This window comes from Aulostomus chinensis, chromosome 16 (assembly GCF_037954235.1).
Source record: "Aulostomus chinensis isolate RoL2024-O1b breed Wild chromosome 16, RoL_Achi_v1.0, whole genome shotgun sequence".
Taxonomy (NCBI): domain Eukaryota; kingdom Metazoa; phylum Chordata; class Actinopteri; order Syngnathiformes; family Aulostomidae; genus Aulostomus; species Aulostomus chinensis.
In genome coordinates, this window is record NC_141335.1 from 14,815,178 (window position 1) to 14,825,091 (window position 9,914).

The following is a 9,914-nucleotide window of genomic DNA, read 5'->3' on the forward strand; positions in this document are numbered from 1 at the left end:
TCTTGAACATATATATCATACATATATAACAAAAATGAAAATTTAAGTTCCAGTGCACCTGTAACTCCACAGCAAATTTGACTACATATGGTAAATGGTAAATGGACTCAATTTATATAGCACCATTCTACCCTTGCGGCAGTCAAAGCACTTTACAATGTCATCTCATTGGTGATGGTGAGCTGCTAAGTGTTTCTCTTTCTCCATAAATAAAATATAGCAGCATGTCCCATATTTTTGTTTACATGTGGTAAAAAAGTACAGCAGATGCTTCTGAAATTTTAAGTTTCCAGATCTTTAATGTAATCTGTAATTGGCACCGTCATCTCAAACTAAGATGGTGAGCAGGACGAACACCCCCGTTTGTGTTTAGCATCATAGAGCAACTAGCATGGCAGTGGACTGCCAACTTGGTCATGATCATTGAGTAGCTGCTCTGCAATCAGAATTTGTGACAACAAAGGAAGGTTTGATATCCTTTCAATTTTGATAACATTTTAAAAAAATCTAGAACTCATGGTCCACTTTCTTGCTATAGCTGCACATTCCAAACATATGTCAGGGTCAAGGCATAACTTTCACACAAATAGACAACAAAAAAATAGACCTGTGCAGCTCTAATGGTCAATACTTTCTTTGGTAAGACAACTTGTAATTCATTGGTGTAATATTAAGTCAGGTAAATGTCTTGACAAGACAAACAAAGGGATCCATTGTGTGTTTTAACCAGGAAATGGTCTATTGATATGAGGCCTTTACTGCTGCTGGTGAAGGGACATCAGGGTAATTATTAACTGAATAGTCAATGTTTAGAGAAGCTTGTATCTCCTGACAGCAGAGGGGAAAGAGAAATTGTTGGATTTAAAATAACAGGTGTGCAATCTGTCATTGCAATGAGTCGAAGTTTCAAAATATTTTAAATGATAAGTAGTCATAATAAACTGTACATTACTGTATTTAATAGGGTATCAGTTTTAGCACTGTATATAAAAGAATTGCTCAACAGATTACAGTGAAATGTTGAGCACAAGGAAATGTGTTCTATTAAGGGGTCTGAAGAAACCATTTATATGGTCTTGTGTTCGAAGAGTTGCTTGCAAGTCTGCAGCAGTCTTAACAGGAACTGCTAACTGTCTTGAAGCACCTGAATAACTAAACTTCTACCATAAAGCTGAGATTATCATAACGTAAAGTGCTTTATCAGTGGTACATAATGTAGTGTCTCCAAATGCACCACAGCACTCATTTACTGTAGCTTACTGTAAATATTCAGATTGGAACCTATGGGATACTGACGCATGACCAAAGTGTTGGATTTATAAGAGAAAAGAAGCTATCAGATTAGCAATCTATTAAAGCCATCACAGCAGTCACAGTTATTGCTTATGGAGATAATCACTAAAGTTCCCTTAGCAAACTGATACTGGACTGATTTTGTTGATGATGATGATGATGATGATGATGATGACGATGATGATGATTCTGTGGTTGCAAATCAGAGCTTAAGTTTAGGCCATGACTTTTGAAGTACACACCTTAATCTGACATTTGGCACTTCAAAAGCATAACCGGTTTCTATGATCGAGATCCTCCTGCTTCCAGGCCCCAGCATGTACTCCAGTGATCGCGATAGACACTAGTAATTAGTCTCCAGTGTACCAGCTCCAGAAGATTTCCTTGTGTTTATCCAGGTGTAACCCTGTCAATACCTGGGTCTGACATCCAGATATTCTGCAGGATTTATACAGTCATGAACAATTATATTTGGGGGGGAGAAAAAATTTAGAAGTTGGAGAAGTTTTGAGGTAAATCATCCAGACAGGTATGGTGACATCATGGAAAAGCTTTCAGTTAAGATACTGAGGAAAGTCTGTAATGCCTCATCTTAACTTACTCATCTTTTTTTAAATATTGAGTAACAAACCACATACTGTCTGTAATGATGTTTCGCCATTAGTGTGCCAGCTAAATTTAGCGACATGGCTGAACATTTACAATTAGGCATTAATAGTGTGTTATGCTTGATTGGTTATGTGATATATTCTTGTCTTTACTGCATAAAAACAAAACAAAGAACAAAGAATTTGAAACCACCAAATCAGGTCGGCTCACTCCACCATCATACTAGAACCCACCTTCAATCCATGACCTATATGTCCGAACCCTGTCCAGCGTGTCATGCAGATCCACACTGCGTTTCCACACTTGAATGAGGCGCAGTTATGCAGGTAAGTGGGAAGATCAGGGAGTGGGTCATTACAGGGGAGGAGATCAAGATTGAAGAACTTGGATGTGGAGTAAATGATTAATTGTAATAATAGTAACGTGAGTCTGGACATTGGCAAATATGTTAAATAAAGCATTACCAGAGAAGCCTGCTTTAAAGCTTCAATCATATACAGTATAAATCTGAATCCCTTTCTTCACTGCTATATTTAACAGGACTCAGCTGTACCTTGGTGATTTAGGAATAGAACAGTTTTACAGGAAATACTCTGTACTCTGGACCCAATGTGTCTCTCCCTTTGCTGTTGTTTATCTATAGGTCTTCAGCTGACAGCAGCATAAACACACTCCCATCATCCAGTAACACTAACTTCCTGTTAAAAGCCCATCAGCAGACTGTTCATAAGCTTTTAGCTCTCATCAAATCTTTATGGCAGTGAAGTCTTTTACTTTCTGATGAGAGCTTCCAGTTTCAAAGCCTCTGGTTCACATTTACACGTTCACATGAGTACTATGAGTTTGCTGGCAGACACCAAAACTACAAGTACAGGCACCTCACAACACTACCAACAGGAGTACAGATAATATCAGGTTAAGAAGGCCTGATGTGTGTTGTGGGGGACAAGCCTAGACATGACTGTTCTTCCTGGAATGGGTGATGTGCAGCCATTTCACCTGAGGTGGAGAGAGCAACACCATGGAGGAGGGGAATTCATCCTCTTCTTCTTTCGAACAATTGTGTCAGCAATTGCTCACTGCTTTACCACTAACTCATCATATTAACATCTCGCCTGCATTTATGGCTGAATATTCCATTCTCTCTTTTAAAAAAGGGACAGTGATTATTAATTAAGATTTTTAAGAAATGTAAATGCACCAGTGCTAGAAAGGCTACTTTTCATCAGTAGTCCCTTTGCCTAATGTAAATTGGCATACTAGATAATAAAAACAACAAAATACAACATGTAAAACAGGTAGAAACAAAGCACACAGTGATTGATAAAAAAAAAAAAAACATCAAATACACGATCACATGATACAGACAAATAACAGCATCGTTGTCTATGGGTGTCAATGAGCCTTTTTTCTTGGCTTGAATGAATGAAATGATGTGGGACCTTGAAAATAAAGCCTTACTGAATGTATTTTTTCCAAGATATTTGTACACGGTGACAACTTGTCTCTCCAGAGGTGTAGACGTTCAGTTTCATATCTGTGCTGTGTTTTGTTTTTGTTTTTTGACAAAATCATACATTTAGTTGCAGACACCACTGGTTAAGCCCAGACATGACTCTCAACATAGCATCTGTTAGCTTGATCGCAACCGCTTCTGAAGTTTACCCATAACCAAAATAGAATCACTTTTGTTCCATCACTCATGAAAGTTCTTTCAGATCCAATTTTGGCATTCTCTTTTATTTTCAGTCACAATACATCCAGATGTTCATGGAAGAAGCGGTAAATGATAAAAGGACATCCGTGTCTTTCAGTAGGTGGATACAAATTGAATCTGTTCCAATAGTATACATCAGGATTTAAATCAAACAAAGCTAAAGAATGGCCACAGAATGATTGTGTTGAATGGCAGAGTAATACAATCATGTAAACCAAGCAGACGTGCCAATTAGGTGATTTGGCACAAAAAGGGACAGATATGAATTTATTTTAAAATAAAGGCTTGATTTAAAATGTTCATATTTTTTGAATGGTGGAAAATGGATGGGGGGGGGGGGACACATGTCTTATGTGTTTTTCACACCTAGACACTGAATATATGCAGGCCCATTTGTTTTTTCTTGGTAGCACACTGTTCATGGCCTATCAGTAAATTTTGAAATAGATAAATAAAAGTAATAGCCTTGAAAACACATGAGAGATCACTGAGGTTTTCACTGGAAATGAATGCACTTTCTGTGCATGTACAGTAACCAATTGTGGAGATGATCACTGACGAATGAGGAACTAAGGATGTGTGTCATGTCACTCTCCAAATACATGGAGAGAAACCTTTTTCTACAATGAGAGAATCTTTACTGAGGCATTCACGCAAAGGATTTCTTTTATTTATCGTCTCGATTCCAGTCGGCATTGATAGAAAACAAATCCTGGGTGAACGTGGTAATTTGCACAAGTTGGAGCCCCCTTCAGACCTCCCCTACTAGCCAGTGAAAAAAACTGAGAACACACAGAACAACTGCAACAAAGGACCCCTTCCTTCCTTTATCTTGCACTAAAATCCCTCCTTTGCAGGCTCAGATGAGCTGATCCAGCTCACATTTCCTCCGATGGTCTCTCCTCAAGTCTCTCTAGTGTCATTTCAACATGTCGTGGCTGGTTATCACAAATGTATTTCATCAAAATAGTATTTGTCCCACTCTATTGAATGTCACAGTCATGGTGAACCACCATGTACATACAATACCAGACTCCTGGCACACCTTAATAGAACAAGGCCATAATTAATGTTACTGATTATACCTGTGTTTGACTTGTAACGATGTGTAAAAATGGCTCCTATGGTTAGGTTTCATATTTGTTTGTAAATTCTCCTGATGCAGTATTCACTAAGTAATAGTCAAGAGAATAGTTTTTATTTTGACATCCACCCCTGAAGCTTCTGAATTTGACCAAAATGAGGTTATTCGCCGTTCACTTCCTGCAGGTGTTGCTGAACTTCCCTACTACTCTACTGATGATTTTGAAGTTTGGTGCTCCACCATTTTTAGATTTTCTTTCGGTTCTTTCTCTTCTTATTATTATCTCATACCACATTCAGAGTGTGCCCATACCTCCATAGCCTCATTCCCTCACCTGAGGATTGTGAATGCACTTACAGAGACTCAAGATTCATCATTAACACATCACAAGTGCAAACATTTTAGCACTTAGAGAACACATCATGTACCTGAATAAGATTTCCCCCAGGACTTCTGTCAAATAGAGCTCCTCTAGCCAGATGTCCGATCCATTTTGTATTTCCATGAGTTTGAAAATGATCACAGGATGTTAGTTATGTTGCACAGTTTTGCTGCAATAAGTGTGGACAGCTTCATGAAACTGATCGGGAAAGAGAGGCGAAACTTTTTAATGGCATGATGAGTGAACAGGTATGTAAAGTTTGCTTGAATGACATTCATGTGATACCATCTGTGTGGGTATGTGTCATACCCTTAGACCTTGTGTGTTATGCCGTGACTAGGGCAGCTAAAACTAAAGGGAAGTTCACTCCTATAATGGTGGGTGTGGAATTTACCATACTTCCCATTCACTTAATGTGACTGGGATTATACAGAAATACAAGTCACTCATAAAAAAATGTGGAAGTGTTTCTTAATCACTGTTGTTGTAGATATATTTTCTGCAGAGACAAACTTTCATTCGGTCTGAAAAATGAAACCTAGCACCTATTTGGATTTTATCCATTGCATGGGTTTGAGTGACAGTGGTATGGAACCAAATGTCTCATGGCTCACGTGTTGATGTATTAGATGTTAAAAAAAAGATTTTAAAAATCCATCCACCTTTCCATCCATTTTCTTCTGCTTATCCTGTTGGGTTGGGTTGGGGGGCGGGGGGAGCCTGTCTCAGCAGCTTTCGTGCGTGAGGCGGGGTACACCCTGGATGGGTTGCCATAAAAACGATTTAAAAAAAAAAACTTTGTCCTCTTCACATTCAAAGTTGACAACATCATCATGCTAGAGGGCAGTTGAGCAGCAAATACTGCTAAGGCGACATAAAATCCTCAGATCTGAATCAGATCTATAATCTAATTGGTTATTCCTCAACAAAGGTTCTATCATCCCACCAAATTCACAACCGTGAGGACATGTAACCAAAGTATGATAGCCTGCAGAATATTATGCATGGATCACATGTGGAAAACAAGTCCAGAAAAGACAGCAATCAGAAGCACACAGCAAGATGCTGCACACAGAACAGAAGTGATCAACTGTGAAGGCCCCCAAAGAACTCTAATAAGAAACAATTCAGTGGATATTTGTGGCAAATTTCTGAAAAATTCCCTCAAGGCTTTCAAGAGCTATTGTGGTAAAGAACAATGAGGCAGATGGACGGCATAATGACAACCCCAAAATATATAATATTCCTCCAGCCAGACCAGAGGTCCAATGATGCTGTTCTGGAGAAGACCTAAAACTAGCTGCTGCTGAGACAATAAAACTGAGCAGGAAAATGAGATAACAAAAGTGACAAGTAGGGTCTTTTTGTCATAGATTTATTTTGCAATGACAGAAGTCCTCCCCTGCTGGCAATCAGAGAGAATATGATGTTTAGGCATGACTAGGCTGACTACAGTTCGCAGATCGAGGAGTGGCTCAATGTGGGTGGAGTTAAACGTTTGTCTCCGCAAACTTGCCACAATCATCGAGGCATTGATGGATTAGGGTCGATCTAATGCTTAAACCTAACCTCCAGGACATCTACACCAGACGGTGCAGGTCCAGGGCAAATCACCACCCCAAACACAAACTGTTTGAGTGGCTGCCCTCTGGCAAGCGACTCTGCTCCATCATGGCCAGGACTGAGAGGCTGAGAAAAAGCTTCTTCCCTCAGGCCATACGGACCATAAACACTTAAATGACACACATTCTGCATCTTTTGCACTCTGCATCCTGCAGCCTAGCACCTTATTACTTACCTGTTGTATCTGGTTTTTGCCTGTGGTCCCCTACACACTGCAAATTGTTTTTAACTTTCCACTTATTTTGAACAGTTCTTCTTCTTATTATATTATTATTTTCTGTCCCTTCACCTTTTTTTATTATGTACTTATAGATTTTTGTGAATATGTCGGCATTATTTTTTTAATTATTTTTTTTCCCCTTGTATATTGTCTGTTTTATTATTATATTTTTGAGGTTGGTCAGCTCTTGAATCCCAGTTCCGGGCGTCAGGGGCTGCCAGATGTTTATATTTAGCCTCGCCCACATTTAACCCATCCCGATCTGCATACGACAGTCAGGTGCACTTGTAGGCAGTCGCAGGAATTATCAAAAACTGCAACCCTGAAAAGTTACAACAAAAATAAGTCAGTGTAGTGTCACCAAAATCACTTCATACATTGATTAGTTGATTTTACTCTTTCAGAGCATCATTGCTGAATGATGCCACTAGTTTTTTGTTTTGGAAAATAATACCTAATATTGGGGGCAGCATGGCTCAGAGGTAGAAAGCCCGTCTAACAACCGAAGCTAAGATGATACAAAAATAGACGATGTAAGCGGGTAAGTAACCCAATCAGTGCCCCGCTATGTGTTTACGTCACATTTTACTCCCTGCTGAGCTTGCTTGGAACCCCAGTGGAGCAGGGACCAAAATGGTAATGGTTTGTACCATGTTGGGGCCAGTGGAAACAGGGCCGAACCAACCCGAGCCGAGCCGAAGTGGGCCAGTGGTAACGCGCCCCTAGTGTGCTCTTTATGTCCACAAGCTGTACCCAAGGAAAAATTGCAGAGCATGGCTTCATCGTGAGTTTTGACTTTCCCACCTTACAAACTAACAAAGTAACAACATCCTTTCAAGTACCTTGACGATTCAGAGCACAGACACTTGCACTATTAGCATTATATCCCATCATGCACTGCACTGGCAGACACAAAAAAAAGTCACATGGACAAGAGGATTGCAAGGTCCAGGAGGCCAGTGTTGTGCTTGACAGTGTTATTTTGTGTTTCAGATTAGCTCCCTCCATAGTCGTCTACACAGAAGTCCCGACAGAGCAAGGAGGGGTCATGGACTAGAAAGGTGATTCCAAACACTCGTAACTTCATTTTTCATTCATTCCCCCAAAATTAATCGAGAAGTTTTGTCTGGCTAATAATAAAGTTTTGGGGTTTTTCTTTGTCTTGGGTACATTTTGAACATTTTGTGCTAATCATGGGAATTTGTATTGTACTTAATCCCCCACCCACCCAACCCCCATGGAAAGGTGAAGACTGACTGAGGCCCAGGTATTAATCACTGAGAAAGCTCCAGACCACACCCTGCACCTTAACCCCTTTTTATCCTTGTTGTGTGTGTTTAACCGCCAGTCTATTGTCATTGCTCTCTGAGTCTAGGTGTGGTTGCTCTTTACAATTGCAGTCATTGACATTTGTTAACAAAAGAAGCCAATCGACATGAAAAAACAGAGAGAGCAGAGCACGAGGAGCAAGCAAAATCATTATTCAAATTTGAAAAAAGAAAAACTAGATTTTGAATAAAATAAAATACATTATTTTCTTCGTCTTTATAATGGTTCTTTCTCTAGCTGTGGCACATGTTTTCCTGGATCCTGAGGGAATTTCTGTACTGACTATATGGACTGATATAACTTTGAAAGTGGCATTAATGTAAAATGCAATTCACCCTCTTTAAATGACAAAGCGCCACAGATGGGGATGGGCTGTGACTTGCAGTGATGGGAATGTGACAAAGCCTGAATCAGCTCTGAAACAACATGTTGCTGCACACTCTTAGACATACAAATGAGGACTGTGTCATGAACTGTAGACTGTCTGTATCAGAGACAGATCTGGCTTTATACACACTTTACACATACAAGAAATGTTACTCTTTAAATGTATTTACACAGATAAGAATTAATTAAAAATGTATGAAAATATTTGATGACTGGTACAAAGCTGTAAACAAAGTAATATTTGTCAATATGTGTATGATATATTCCAGTGTAGGGTTGTTTTTTTTTTGGATCAAACCTTCAATATGTGTTATTCAAAAGTATTAGTTTTACAATAAAAAGAAATTCAATTTTGGGAAAAAAAACCAGTGAAACTTAAAATAACAAAATATACAACAAGGCATAAATGTGAACTTTCTGACTGGATTTGAATCTGTAAATAGATTAAATACACATGAAACTGCCTTGTGAGCCTCTCAGTACACAAATGAAGAGCTTGTGGCCTTGATCTGTTAGGTACTGAAAATCTGATGTAATGTTTATGTATTAATGATAGGCTGTAGGTCAGATGAGAAACTGAAACTGGCAAAATGATGTTTTTCAAGTATTTTGTTTTGGTTATTATACATAAAGTGGTTTCAAGCTGACATTTCTTCTGTTTGTTCTTTATGTACAGTAGCCACCATTGTTATATGTATTGTAACCTGGAGAATTGGTATTATAGATTTTTTGCTGTTGTGCTATTGGATCAAGGTGATCCAGTCCAATGCTGTTCATGGGGCAAAAGTCACATTGATTTGCCAATTCTAGATGGCAGCATTTAGGATTTCTGGATATTAATCACTCAGATCCATATTAATCTTGTTTTTAACAAATCAAAACTGATGAAAACCACGGTGAATATAAATTCCGGTTTCCCCCTTTCTCCTGGACTGTCATGTTGAATGCAATCCATAGCTGGACTTCGCAGGTATGAGGGAATGAGAACGTCTCCATCTAGTGGCTAATTATGGGCATAACAGCAGAAACTGTGAAAGGAAATGATATTTAACATCGGTTGTGCCAAAATCGTAATTTTCAAGATCTAAAGATTTCAGGAAATGACAACAGACTTTCAATTCACTGATGTTAGAGTGTTATCATGGTGAGGCAACCATGTTTGATATTTTTCCATAAAACAGGGAAACTGTTATAACTTGACTCCACTACACCGTACTTCTTCAAACAGCTAAATTTAAGACATAGTAACACAGCAGTTACAGGGAGTAGG